The following is a 13,588-nucleotide window of genomic DNA, read 5'->3' as shown; positions in this document are numbered from 1 at the left end:
CATGTAACTTTTGCTATCCCAAAGATGGTAATATAGCTGCATAGCATTCCTAGAGACCTCCAACACTTCCTTCCTTCCCAAACAGGCATTTAACTCTCTTCTCAAACTACCGACTGTCTGGGGCGGTGTGCCATGATGCCCCAGGGGAAGCTCCATGGATCTGGAAGGCAACTGGGGACATCTGGTCTGGCCTGCCCACCCACGTAATGCATTCAGCAGACCTGCCCCCTACAGAGAGGGCTGAGCCTCTGAGCTCCCACAGGCTCTACCTTATAAGCAAAGACTGAAGAGTCTTTGTTCATAAGGAAGAGAGAAGAAAGAAAAGAAGCAATTAAACAGAATTGCAGGAGCTCCTAGAGTCTGCCAGTTTCTTGAGAGCCACGCCAGGGTCTCACCTATCTTTGTAGGCTGCTCAAAAGTGAGGCACCCAGTGGGTGCTGGCTGAGGTCTCCTCTCCCTTGGCAGGGTCCTTCTGATGGACCCTCTCTCCTCCATCTGCAACAATCCCCCACACCCCTGTGGGCTTCCTTCTTCCTGCCACCTCTACATGCTGGGCCCTCCGGGTTCTGTCTTCCTCCTATTGGAAGCTCCCTTTCCAAATGCCCTCCTGTCCTCCGCTGGCCCAGACATCCCCTTATGTGCTGTGAACCCCCCATCTCCAACTCCAGCCCAATCTCTCTTCTCAATACCCAGTGGCCACTTCCATCCATGTCCCCCAGGCATCCTAAATTCAGCACTTCCAAAACTGGAATTCACAGGTTTCCCAAAGGCACTTGCATGCCTGGGTTCCTCATCCAGCCCAGGACACCACCTTTCCCCAACTCGCTCTGCCTAAACCCCGAGACTTCTTCGAATTCTCCCTTCCCTCTTTCCCTCATGCCTAACGATAGTAATAGTATTGCTCATAGGTATTGAGTACATCCAGTGTGCTAGACAGCATACGAATCCCCAGCAGTTTCCTTTGATACACCTATTACATGAGGCAGGTACTATTATCAACAGCATTTTATGGATGAGGAAGTGGGGTGCAGAGAGCTGGCTCGAGGAGGCAGAGCTGATGGAGAGCTGGACTGAGACTGGGATCTGTTTGATTCCAGAGCTTGAGCCTTTTGCACCACTCTGCCCCATCCTTGACCGCCACACACCCGAAAAACAAAACAAAACCAAAACACTCCACCACTGAACTATTTTGGTGACCACTGTCCCATCTCTGGGCGGGCTGGGAGTCCCCACAAAACACAGAAGTAGCTCCCAGGCCCGTAACTCACCCCAACGTTTTTGATTCTAGAAATCAGGCAAAGCAGCCACACTGGCCCAAGCCAGCGACACCACGCGGCCCGGCTTCCCACAGCCCTGGGTCCGGCAAGTCTGAAAGCAAGTCTAGAAGATGGCAAGGTGGGAAGGAACGCTCCTCTTTCATCTTGCTTCAGAGAAAACCTTCGCCGGTCTCAGCATCATCAGTACACATGTGGCCTGCTCTTCAGCGGATCTCACCAGTAACACCTTCTGGCATTTGGGCTAGAGATCGGGCCCCTGAGGCCGCCCTGGGAAGCCTGAGGTGTGGAGGGGGTTCAGGATGTGCCTCTGTTCGTGTGTGTGCAAGTGTGAGTATGAGTGTGTGTGTGAATGTGGAGGTGGGTGAGTGCATGAATGTGTGTGTGTGTGAATTTGAGTGTCATGTGGGTGTCTCTGTATGCGTGTGTTGGTGTTGTGTGTGTACGTGTGCGCATGTGTATGTAAATGTAATTCTGTGGATGTGTGTGGTGTGTGAGTGTATGTGTGAGAGTGTCATGTGGGTACGTGTGTGAGTGTTGTGTGGGTGTGAGTGTGCATGAGTGTGTGAGTGCTATGTGAGTGTGTGGTGTGTGTGTTTGTGTGCTATGTAGGTGTGTTTGTGGGTGTGTGTGTGAATGTGGCCGTGTATGTGGGTGAGTGAGTGTATGTGGGTGTGAGTATGTGTACGCATGGGTGAGTGTGGGTTAGTGTTGTGTTGTGTGGGTGTGAGTGTGCATGAGTGTGTGAGTGCTATGTGAGTGTGTGGTGTGTGTGAGTTTGTGTGAGAGTGTTATGTGGGTGTCTGTGGGTGTTGTGTGTGTGAATGTGGATGTGCATGTGGGTGTTATGTGGGTGTGAGTGTGTGTGGTGTGAGTGTATGTGTGAGTGTTATGTGGGTGTCGTGTGTGTGAATGTGGATGTGCATGTGTGTTATGTGGGTGTGTGTGAGTATGTGGTGTGAGTGTGTGAGTGCTATGTGAGTGTGTGTGTGGTCTGAGTGTGTGTTTGTGTGAGAGTGTTATGTGGGTGTTGTGTGTGATGCGGATGTGCATATGGGTGAGTGTTATGTGGGTGTGTGTGTGAGTGTGTGATGTGGATGTGCATATGGGTGTGTTATGTGGGTGTTTGTGGGTGTCGTGTGTGTGTATGTGGGTGAGTGAGTGTTATGTGGGTGTGAGTATGTGTATGCGTGGGTGAGTGTGGTGAGCGTTGTGTCAGTGTGAGTGTCCATGAGTGTGTGGTGTGTGTGAGTGCTATGTGAGTGTGTGTGGGGTCTGAGTGTGTGTGTGAGTGTTATGTGGGTGTTGTGTGTGTGAATGTGGCAGTGCATGTGAGTGTTATGTGGGTGTGAGTATGTGTATGCGTGGGTGAGTGTGGTGAGTGTGAGTGTGCATGAGTGTGTGGTGTGAGTGTGTGGGCACATAATTTATCTGATCCCAAATCATTTTCACACCCACTCTCCCGTTCGGAGGCCCATTAAAGGCCCCCCAAGCACTCCCCTGTCCCTCTCGCCTGTGGAAGGTCGCTCCCGCTCTGAGGTCTCCTAGCACAGCCCATCCTAGCACAGCCCATCCTGCACAGCCCATCCTAGCACAGCCCATCCTAGCACAGCCCATCCTAGCACAGCCCATCCTGCACAGCCCATCCTAGCACAGCCCATCCTAGCACAGCCCATCCTGCGCAGCCCATCCTAGCACAGCCCATCCTAGCACAGCCCATCCTGCACAGTGGCCATTTCCTGCTTGCATGGTAGTTATTTGTACCGTCATCTCTGCTGCTTCTAACTGGACGCCTCCTAAGGATAACACAACATCCGGCCTGTCATTGTCTTCCCGAAGCCACCAGCACACAGTAGGTGCTCAACAAATAGCTGGTGAAGGCCGGGCACGGTGGCTCACACCTGTAATCGCAGCACTTTGGGAGGCCAAGATACGAGGACCCCTTAAGCCCAGGAGTTCGAGACCAGCCTGGTCAACATAGTGAAGTCCCTTCTCTATTTAAAATGTATATAACTGGTGAACTCGTATCAACCCACCCCCCCGCTCAGTGTTCTCCACAGGGTCCTTGGGGGTGTTTTCTCTCCCCTACATTTCTGCTTTCAGCCCCAGGAACACCTGCCCTGGCAGCCTGGGGTGGGTGGGTGGGACAGCAGCTCCCTGCAGGCTTTGATGAGGGTGGCCCCACCTGGAACTCCACATGAGGTCAACCTCCCTGGTCTGCAAGTCATCACAGAGAGGCTGAGAACCTGGCTGAGGCACTGGAGGGGCCGTGCGTGGTGACGGGTCGCGCTCAGGCTTCTAGGGGCCTCAGTTTCCCCTTTTGGCACTAGGAGCAGCACCTTCCCACCCACTTCACAGGCCGTTGCAAGATGATAGCGGTGGCAGCTTTTGAAAAGCTCTGAATGATATCAGACAACAAGTCACAGCACTGAAAAAACAGGTCTAGTGCTTTCAGTGTGAGAAAAGGTTATTTTTCAGTGTGCTGAAATACTGTACAGCAAGTACGTTGCTGAAGATGGATTTGAATGAACTAAAACCTAAACATGGCAGAGGGAAAGCAGCCTGAGGCATGGCTGACTCTGCTCTTTGGTGTGGAAATGAAGCCCAGCGGCCTGGGGCTTGGCCTTTGTAGATCAGCCTCTGAAGGTGAAGCTGGAATGAGTGAAGGCATCTGCCCCCAACACCAGGTGTCTGAGGCTCTGGCCCCACCCCACAAAAGGGAGACACTCTCCAGCAAAGCTGCCGCTAAGCAGGGGCTCGGTGGTGACTGCAGCTGGTGCATCTTTTCTTGTTTCCATTTTGCTGTGGTCTCTTGATTTTAGAAGTTGCTGGAGGTGCCTGTCCACCCCCTCCTCAGACAAGGGGCTGGGTTGGTTTGCGGGTAGAATCACTTTCCCTTTTCTCTGGACTTGATTTTCAGGCCAGTGGACTTGCGTAGCCTTTGTTTTGCCTGTTGTCCCTTCTCTAGTCCTTGGCTATGTTCCTGAATATTAGCACAGTATTTGTAAGGGAGGGTGGGTTGGAGTAGAATGAAAATTCAACCATTTTTGCCTGACAGCAGATTTGATAGAAGTTTTAAAAGAGGAGAAGTTAGCACTTAACTAATGATTCATTAAATATATGTTTTCCATATTTCCTCTTATAAGAGATTTTCAACATCAATCATGTATCAAAGAACAGAATATACATACATACAATTTCCATTTTGTCAGTTTTATCCAATTCATCCACATCATGCAGAAACAGAAGTTTCCAGTAGATGGCGCCAAAGTCTGTCTTTTCTCCTCCTCCCTGCGCGCTCTTCGTTGTTGCAAGATCAGCACATCAACCCTCGAGAAAATGACATTTTTTTTATCAGCGCAGACCAGCACGAGGTGCTCTCCGCAGCAGAAAATCCCAGTAAGATGTCTGGCAAGAAAAATAGCCCCAGGCCTGGCGCAGTGGCTCACGCCTGTAATCCCAGCACTTTGGGAGGCCGAGGTGGGTGGATCACGAGGTCAGGAGTTCAAGACCAGCCTGACCAACATGGTGAAACCCCCATCTCCACTAAAAATACAAAAATTAGCCGGGCTTGTTGGCGCATGCCTGTAATCCCAGCTACTCAGGAGGCTGAGACAGGAGAATTGCTTGAACCCCGGGGGTGGAGGTTGCAGGAGCCGAGATCGTGCCATTGCACTCCAGCCTCAAAAAAACAACAACAACAACAACAAAAAAAAAAAAAAAAGAAAGAAAAAAAGAAAAATAGCCCCAAGAGTTGTAGCCCTGGGCAGTAAAACCAGAAGCCAGGGATCCTGGTTTCCAAACAGTTGATGGGTTTTGTGCCAGTTCAGTTTTGAAGAAACGGCCCTGTAGTACTGAGGATCAGAGCCGTCTCCCATCTGCTCCCTCTCTCCCTCCCACTGGCCCCCATGGAAGCAGCTGCCCAAGCTTCTTGAGAAGGTGAGTGCCGGAACTCCAGGACAGGAAGAAGACTCTAAGCTTGGTCTTAAAAGACCACAAAGCGGCTGGGCGCGGTGGCTCCCGCCTGTAATCCCAGCACTTTGGGAGGCCGAGGTGGGCGGATCACGAGGTCAGGAGATCGAGACCATCCTGGCTAACATGGTGAAACCCCGTCTCTACTAAAAATACAAAAAATTAGCCAGGCGTGGTTGCAGGCGCCTGTAGTCCCAGCTACTCAGGAGGTTGGGGCAGGAGAATGGCCTGAACCCAGGAGGTGGAGCTTGCAGTGAGCCGAGATCGCTCCACTGCACTCCAGCCTGGGAGACAGAGCGAGCCTCCATCTCAAAAACAAACAAACAAAAAACACCACAAAGCATGAGATCCAACAGCCTGGGCAACATGGCGAGACCTTGTCTCTAAAACAAAATTTTAAATAAAAAAAATTAGCCAGACATAGTGGCGTGCTTGAGCCGTAGAGGTCAAAGCTGCAGTGAGCTGTGATTATGCCACTGCATTCCAGCCTGGGCAACAGAGCAAGACCCTGTGTCAACAAACAAACAAACAACAAAAAGCCAAACAAACAAAACCCCACGAGATCCTAAGGTTCCCACGGCCTCTCTTTTTGCACTGGACCCATGACTCTGCCTCAGGCTGTGACCGAGACATGAACGGAGAGGAAGGAAAGGGAAATGGTAAAGGCGGCAGGATTGTCTCCAAGTACTTCCCCAGGTCCAGGGGAAGAGGGCTGGCAGGTGAGGAAACCAGAGAATGAGAAATCCAGGCTGAACCCTGATGTTGAGCCCGAACGCTGATGCATTGCCATCTGTGTGCACAGCACAGTGAACTGCAAAGAGATGTGGCTCCTGGCCTCCAGGAATTAAGGATCAGGTGGAAAGAAAGTTCATTCCACCCAGGGATGCGTTGGAGCCAGCTGGCACCCGTGAGCTGATTGTGCACGTCTCTACACAATGACAGCATGACGTTGCGTCGGTAGTTTCAAATCCACCATGTAGGGGTATTCACACCAGAGAAATCAGCAAACTCCACAAATCAGGGCTCCCTCCCCTCCCCCAGAGCTGAACGTTAAACGTTTACCTGCACGCTGGTGACTCTGCCTCACTATAGCACAAACTGCTTAAATAAAGGTGGGGCGGGACATTTGGTCACAGTCGAGAAGCAGTTGAAAGTGTCATGGGTTTGAGTCTAAGGTCAAGCTCTTCCACTGATTGACTATCTGACCCTGATTATCTCCACCTCAGCCTCTGCCTCTCTTTAATGAGACTGATGCTATCTACCCTAGTTAGTTACAGAGTGGCTGGGAGGCTCAAATGAGATCGGTCTGTGTGGATACTATGTAAATTATAATGGATTTTATCAAGGTAATAGAGGCAGCCTTAAAAAATTCATAAAATTATGAGACTGAGGCCTACCAAATCCCAGTTTCATAAGGATACATATGATAATGTATATTTGTTTGATTTCCCATTTATTTAATAACACTTATTGATGCTTCCCATATGCTAGACACTGCTAGTTGGGCAGTCTTAAGAGAAGATGTAAAAACACTTTGTAGATTACAAAGCTTTTTTTTTTTTTTTGAGATGGAGTCTCACTCTGTCACCCAGGCTGGAATGCAGAGGCGTGATCTTGGCTCACTGCAACCTCTGCCTCCAGGGTTCAAGTGATTCTCCTGCCTCAGCCTCCCAAGTAGCTGGGACTACAGGCATGCATCACCACACCCAGCTAATTTTTGTATTTTTAGTAGAGATGGGGTTTCACCACATTGGCCAGGCTGGTCTCCAACTCCTGACCTCAAATGATCCGCCCGCCTCGGCCTCGCAAAGTGCTGGGATTACAGGTGTAAGCCACTGCACCCAGCTGATTACAAAGTTTTGTTTTTTTTTTTTTTTGAGATGGAGTCTCGCTCTGTCACCCAGGCTGGGTGGAGTGCACTGGCACATCTCGGCTCACTGTAAGCTCTGCCTCCTGGGTTCACGCCATTCTCCTGCGTCAGCCTCCCGAGTAGCTGGGACTACAGGCGCCCACCACCATGCCTGGCTAATTTTTTTTTGTATTTTTAGTAGAGACGGGGTTTCACCGTGGTCGCGATCTCTTGACCTCGTGACCCGCCCGCCTCAGCCTCCCATACAAAGTTTTATACAAGTCTTTTGTAAAGTAGAAGGCATCGTGCAAGGAAAAATGTTGTTTTTCTCAGCTTTCTTCATCTTTTCCAATCTGGACACACTTACATTTTCACTGCAACTAATATTATACCCTGATACTTTCATTTAGACTAAAATACCTGGCAGCAGTCACAGACAATGGTGTGGAAAGGAAACCAAGACAAGGAAATATCCTTGCAATATCTAGCTGAGGCAGGAGAATGGCGTGAACCCGGGGGGCAGAGCCTGAAGTGAGCCGAGATCGCGCCTCTGCACTCCAGCCTGGGTGACAGAGCGAGACTCCGTCTCAAAAAAAAAAAAGGTCGTAACAAAATTTTTACAATATTATTTCTATGTATGGCTATATGAATAGGGAAGAATATACATTAAAATATTCACAGTGGCTATCTCTAGGTGATAACATTATTTTAATTAGCCTTTCTTGCTCATATGTAATTTTTATTTTCTCTACAAAAATTGGCTACGAAATTTTGGAGATAAAAACTGAGACGTAAAAGATCTTCATGCAGCTATTTATTTTGTAGAATTACAAATATGGATTTGAAAGGAGGCTTACAGGTGGTTTCATAAGATGGGGAAACTGAGGCCAAGGGAGATGCGGAGGAAATAACTGAGGACTCTGAGTTTTTCTCTGAATTTGCATTCTCTTTTTTCTCTCCAAATGTGTGTGCGGAGCTTTTGATAATTAATCTAATCTGTATACTCTACAATGAGATTCTCATCTTTCATTATCTTTCTGACTTTTTGATGTATCTGCTTCCTCTGGTATGGTCATTTGTCTTTGCCTTGTTTCTAATTTTTTTTTTAATGTTCAACTGACTGCTTGGTTTCTCTTTTCTTTGAAAGACTCTTGATGTAAATAAGCACTTTATCCCAATCTGGCCTCTTTAATTATATCTTCTCACATTTGCTTTCTGAGACTAATTTCTCAGAAATTTGCAAGGGTGAATCACAATGCCTCCAAGCCATGATTCCCAGAATCAGAAAATTGCTTTTTAAATTTGAGGTAGACTGAAACGTTTTTCATCCACGTATACGATATGATCTAATACACCAGCCTTTGCTTTCTGGACCTCAGCGTTTACATCTGCCAGGTGGATGTTTTCCCAGCTTGCATGATGACTGCTTTTTGTTGAAAGCATCTTGGAAAATCTGAAGCCCTTTCCACCTCAACAGCACAGCCTGGGCTGGTGTGCTGGGCTCATCCCTGTAATTCCAGCTGTCTAGGGGACAGAGGCAGGAGGATTACTTGAGTCCAGGAGTTCAAGACCAGACTGGGCAACATAGTGAGACCCTATCTGTATTAAAAATAAATTAGTCGGGCATGGTGGTACATGGCTGTAATTTCAGCTACTTATGAGGCGGGAAGATTGCTTGAGCCCGGAAGTTCGAAGCTGCAGTGAGCTATCATCATGGCACTGCACTCCAGCCTGGGCAACACAGACCCTGTCTCAAAGCAAACAAAAACAGCATGAGGCTGGGTACAGTGGCTCATACCTGTAATCCCAGCACTTTGGGAAGCTGAGGGGGGCAGATCACTTGAGGCCAGGAGTTCGAGACCAACCTGGCCAACATGGTGAAACCCTATCTCTACTAAAAAATACAAAAATTAGCCAGGTGTGGTGGCATATGCCTATAATCCCAGCTACTTGGGAGGCTGAGGCATGAGAATCACTTGAGTCTGGGAGGCGGAGGTTGCAGTGAGCCAAGATCACGCCACTGCGCTTCAGCCTGGGCAACAGAGCGAGACTCTGTCTCAAAAACAAAAAACAAACCAAAACCAAAACAGCACCAGATACTTGACTGCTAGATTGCACATGAGCAAATGGTTCTGGGGCTAGAGATTGCGAACGAAGCCTAAGCCACCTTCCAAGATATGAACAGTTGGGCTGCACGCAGGGAAAGTCCAGAGAGGCAGGGCGAAATGTCAGAACAAGTGACTTTGACTCCTCTGTTTGTTGAAGCCTCTCTGTGACACACAGTTATCCAGCTTAGAACATCTCTGGGTACAGTTCGGCTCCTTATCTATGGCCTCTTCAAAAAGTGTCAATCATGAGGGTTGAAACACCCGCCTACATACACACACACTTAGTGAATGAATTGACACAAGCCTCCAGATTCTTTTTTGAGAGTAGAATAGCACTCGCTGTCCAATAGAAATATGATGCAGGCCCCAAAGCTGAGCCATATATGCAATTTAAAGTTTTTAGCAGCTTTTTTTTTTTTTTTTTTTTTTTGAGACAGAGTTTTGCTCTGTCGCCCAAGCTGGAGTGCAGCAGCACGATCTCAGCCGATCTCAGCTCACTGCAATCTCCGCCTCTTGCACCCAAGTGATTCTCCTGCCTGAGCCTTCCAAGTAGCTGGCATGACAAGTGTGCATCACCATGCCCTGCTAATTTTTGTATTTTTAGTAGAGACAGAGTGTTGCCATGTTGGCCAGGCAGTTCTCGAACTCCTGACCTCAGGTAATCACCCCGCCTCGGCTCCCAAAGTGCTGGGATTACAGGCATGAGCCACTGCATCCGGCCATTAGCAGCCTCATTTAAAAAGGTAAAAAGAAATATGACAATAATTATAACATAATATTTTAAATGATTGTTGAGGGCCGGGCGCGGTGGCTCATGCCTGTAATCCCAACACTTTGGGAGGCTGAGGTGGGTGGATCACCTGAGGTTGGGAGTTCAAGACCAGCCCGACCAACATGGAGAAACCCCATCTCTACTAAAAATGCAAAATTAGCTGGGCGTGGTGGTGCATGCCTGTAATCCCAGCTGCTCAGGAGGTTGAGGCAGGTGAATCGCTTGAACCTGGGAGACGGAGGTTGTGGTGAGCCAGGATTGCACCATTGCACTCCAGCCTGGGCAACAAGAGTGAAAGTCCATTTCAGAAAAAAAAAAAAACTGTTGAAGTATTTTACATTCTTTTGCTCCCACTAAGTCTTCAAAACCCAGTATGCCTTTTACACTGAGGGCGCGTCTCCATTCCAACTAGCCACAGCTGAAGTGGTCAGCAGCCACATGGGGCCGGCGGCCTGCAGGCTGGACAGCACCAGTCCAGGTGCATCCAGTGAGTTGCTGAGGTTGGCAGGATGGAAAGGAGGAGTGTGAAGTCGTGCCTGGAATGTCCAAGCGGATTTAATCTTATTGGTTAAAGATGTCCACTAGGTGGCGATATATGCAAGGAATGAAAATTTACTATGTGGCTGGCATTGTTAATATATGCAATTATTTGTAGATATAATTCAGTATTTCCATCATCCCTGCAAGACGAGTAACAGGATGTTCACCTTGCGGATGAGGAAAATGAACCTGAAGCAACCTAGGCGTCTGGTGAAAGGGTTTCCAGCCAGCAACCGGAGGAGGCAGGAATCATGCCCGGGTGTGTCTGGTGCTGGAGCCCAGAGGCTTCCCAGATCCGCACACTTCATACTCACTCATCTGCCAGCCACACAGAGGTCCTGGATACCTGGTGGGCGATGAGCAAGTGACAGAGAGTCCGTGTGATGAGGTTGCTCAGGCTGATGTGACAACAGTGAGAAGAGGCGTCTCATCTCATCCCTAACTAGACAGGGTTAGGGATGGCGTCTTGGAGCAGCCAACTGGAGAGACTGACATCGCTGATAAAGAGGCAGATTCACACGACCTCATCTTTGTCAGTGCACAAAATGGTGCCCTGTAGCCCGCTGGTGACCCGGCTGCAGAAAGCTCTGGGTGTGCGGAAATACCATGCGACCTCAGTCCTGTGCCAACGGGCCAAGATGGCGATGAGCCACTTTGAGCCCAAAGAGTACGTCCACTATGACCTGCTAGAGAAGAACATTAACATTGTTCGCAAACGACTGAACCAGCCTCTGACCCTCTTGGAGAAGATCGTGTATGGACACCTGGATGACCCGGCCAGCCAGGAAATCGAGCAGGGCAAGACATAGCTGTGGCTGTGGCTGGACCATGTGGCCACGCTGCAGTTCGTCAGCAGTGGGCTGCCCAAGGTGGCCATACTATCCACCATCCACTGTGACCATCTGAAAGAGGCCCAGCTCGGGGGCGAGAAAGACCTGCGCCAGGCCAAGGACATCAACCAGGAAGTTTATAATTTCCTGGCAACTGCAGGTGCCAAATATGGCGTGGACTTCTGGAGGCTTGGATCTGGAATCATTCATTAGATTATTCTGGAAAACTATGCATACCTTAGGGTTCTTCTGATTGGCACTGACTCCCACACCCCCAGTGGTGGCGGCCTGGGGGGCATCTGCATTGGAGTTGGGGGTGCCAATGCTGTGGAGATCATGGCTGGGATCCCCTGGGAGATGAAGTGCCCCAAGGTGATTGGCATGAAGTGAACGGGCTCCCTCTCCAGTTGGACCTCACCCAAAGATGTGATCCTGAAGGTGGCAGGCATCCTCAAAGTGAAAGGTGGCACAGGTGCAATCATGGAATACGACGGGCCTGGCATAGACTCCATCTCCTGTGCTGGCATGGCGACAATCTGCAACATGGGCGCAGAAATTGGGGCCACCACTTCCGTGTCCCCTTACAACCACAGGATGAGGAAGTACCTAAGTAAGACCGGCCGGACAGACATTGCCAATCTAGCTGATGAATTCCAGGATCACTTGGTGCCTGACCCTGGCTGCCATTATGACCAACTAATTGAAATTAACCTCAGTGAGCTGAAGCCGCACATCAGTGGGCCCTTCACCCCTGACCAGGCTCACCCTGTGGCAGAAGTGGGCAAGGTGGCAGAGAAGGAAGGATGGCCTCTGGACATCCGAGTGGGTCTGATTGGTACCTGCAACAATTAAAGCTATGAAGATCCGGGGCGCTCAGCAGCTGTGGCCAAGCAGGCACTGGCCCATGACCTCAAGTGCAAGTCCCACTTCACCATCACTCCAGGCTCCGAGCAGATCCGCGCCACCATTGAGTGGGACAGCTACGCACAGATCTTGAGGAATGTGGGCGGCATCGTCCTGGCCAATGCTTGTGGCCCCTGCATTGGCCACTGGGACACAAAGGACATCAAGAAGGGGAAGAAGAACACAATCGTCACCTCCTGCAACAGGAACTTCACGGCTGCAATGATGCAAACCCTGAGACCCATGCCTTCGTCACGTCCCCAGACACTGTCACAGCCCTGGCCATTGTGGGAATCCTCAAGTTCAACCCAGAGACCAACTACCTGATGGGCAAGGATGGGAAGAAGTTCAAGCTGGAGGCTCCGATGGCAGATGGGCTTCCCCAAGCAGAGTTTGACCCAGGGCAGGACACCTACCAGCACCCCCCACAGGACAGCAGCGGCCAGCACATGGACGTGAGCCCCACCAGCCAGCGCCTGCAGCTCCTGGAGCCTTTTGACAAGTGGGATGGCAAGGACCTGGAGGACCTGCAGATCCTCATCAAGGTCAAAGGGAAGTGTACTACTGACCACATCTTGGCTGCTGGCCCCTGGCTCAAGTTTTGTGGGCACTTGGACAACATCTCCAACAACCTGCTCATTGGTGCCATCAGCATTGAAAACAGCGAGGCCAACTCCGTGTGCAGTGCCGTCACCCAGGAGTTTGGCCCCATCCCTGACACTGCCCGCTACTACAGGAAACATGGCATCAGGTGGGTGGTGATCAGGGATGAGAACTTGAGCCGAGAGCAGGCAGCGCTGGAGCCTCACTGCCTCTGGGGCTGAGCTATCATCACCAAGAGCTTTGCCAGGATCCATGAGACCAACCTGAAGAAGCAGGGCCTGCTGCCCCTGACCTTCGCTGACCCAGCTGACTACAACAAGGTTCACCCTGTGGACAAGCTGACCGTTCAGGGCCTGAAGGACTTTGCCCCTGACAAACCCCTGAAGTGCATCATCAAGCACCCCAGTGGGACCCAGGAGACCATCCTCCTGAACCACACCGTCAACGAGATGTGGATCAAGTGGTTCTGTGCCGGCAGTGCCCTCAACAGAATGAAGGAGCTGCAGCAGTGAAGGCAGTGCCTCCCACCACACCGCCAACCTTGCCCCCCAGGGCTGGCGTCATGTTCAAGTTCAGTTCCATGTGCGCCTTCAGCGGATCCGATCCATCCAGCCATGGGTTCTGATTCCAAGATGGTGTGACCAGACATGCTTCCTGCTCCCTGCTCAGCCCACAGAACGACTGTGGTTGGGGGAGGTTCTTAAAATAACTTTTTAGCCCCTGCCTTCCTATTTTTA

General features: G+C 50.2%; 1 pseudogene; it reads left to right on the top strand.

Moving 5' to 3' along the window:
- Positions 1–10,998: 10,998 nt before the first annotated feature.
- Positions 10,999–13,363, top strand: LOC100444221 (aconitate hydratase, mitochondrial-like; annotated as a pseudogene).
- The last annotated feature ends 225 nt before the right edge of the window (positions 13,364–13,588 follow it).

Source organism: Pongo abelii, chromosome 1 (assembly GCF_028885655.2).
Source record: "Pongo abelii isolate AG06213 chromosome 1, NHGRI_mPonAbe1-v2.0_pri, whole genome shotgun sequence".
Taxonomy (NCBI): Eukaryota; Metazoa; Chordata; class Mammalia; order Primates; family Hominidae; genus Pongo; species Pongo abelii.
The sequence above is the reverse complement of the archived record's forward strand: the minus strand, read 5'-3'. Positions and strand labels throughout refer to the sequence as shown.